This window comes from Microtus ochrogaster, chromosome 18 (genome assembly GCF_000317375.1).
Source record: "Microtus ochrogaster isolate Prairie Vole_2 chromosome 18, MicOch1.0, whole genome shotgun sequence".
Lineage (NCBI taxonomy): Eukaryota > Metazoa > Chordata > Mammalia > Rodentia > Cricetidae > Microtus > Microtus ochrogaster.
Genome location: NC_022020.1, coordinates 51,274,904 through 51,276,340, shown reverse-complemented (window position 1 = coordinate 51,276,340; position 1,437 = coordinate 51,274,904).

The following is a 1,437-nucleotide window of genomic DNA, read 5'->3' as shown; positions in this document are numbered from 1 at the left end:
ACCTAAAATAAAAGTGAAGGGAAAATATTTCAAAGATGACAGCAAACGAATGGAAGGCAGGATCATAAAGACGGCACACCGTGAGCAGTTTCTGGCATACCACACGCAGGATGAACGTGCAGCCACAGCAGACTTGGAAACGTATTGTCTAAGACCCTCCTGGTCATCCTGGACTTAACACTCTCTACTTCCAGCTTGGCTCATTCCCAGGACCCAGTGTCATAAGAGCAGACATGGAAAACACTTGCTGGCTACTCAGCCAGTACACAGCCTCTTACTTGTGAAGAGAAAGGGGGTTTGTTTTTACTGTTTTTTTTTTTTTTTTTTTTTTAAGGCTGTGATACAGCAAACAGCAATGCCTCATTCTAGGAAATGACACTTCTGTTTCCCTGGCTGCCAGGAGTCTCATGTTACAGACATCTAATGAAAACACAATTACTAGGTTTCTGAGAAAGCTTTGCTCCTATAATATAGACCCAGCCTCTTCTGAGTCTCTTCTTTTTTTTAATATTTATTTATTTATTTATTAAGCATACAATGTACTGCTGGCAAGGAAGGCACCAGGTCTCATTATAGATGGTAGTGAGCCACCATGTGGTTGCTGGGAATTGAACTCGGGACCTCTGGAAGAGCAGCCAGTGCTCTTACCCTCTGAGCCATCTCTCCAGCCCCTCTGATTCTCTTCTTGAAGTGGGCAGTTGACTAGAGCCACATTGGCAATTCTGGGACAAAAATCACGAAGCATCCTAAATCCTGGGATCCCTTTGCCGGCCCCCACTGCCTGCCTCTAGACGTTTTGTGATATGAGAGAAAAGTTAAACCTCCATCCTCTTTAAATTATTTAAATAATTAAAGAATTATTTTTAATTTTAAGCTTTCTTTATTTCATGTGTATAGGTGTTCTGTTTGCGTACATGTCTGTACATAACATGCATGAAGTACCCGTGGAGATCAGAAGAGGGCATTGGATCCCTTATGACTGGAGTTACAGATAGTTGTGATGACTCAAACCCTGGTCTTCCAGAAGAGTAGGCACTGCTCTTAACCAATGAGCCATCTCTCCAGACCCCAACCTCCACCCTCTTTAAACCACAGGTATTGTTTGGTTTAGTTTTATTACACACAATCTCTGACAAGCAAATTACCAACAGTTTTCAGAGAGGACCCTTAACTGTTAACCGGCAGCATAAGGCATTAAACAAGATCCCTTATATGAAAACAAGGTATTAAACCCCTGAGATGATGGTGATATGTGGTGTGTGTGTGCACATGTTTATGTCCATGTGTGCATGTACGTCTGCTTGCATATGGAAACCAAGAGTGATTGGCATCAGGACTCTTCCTTAGTTGCTATGCACCTTATATTTTCATACAAGGTCTTCTCACCTGAGTCTGAAGCTCAATCTTGTGTGAAAACTATGAGTGGAAAATAATTAG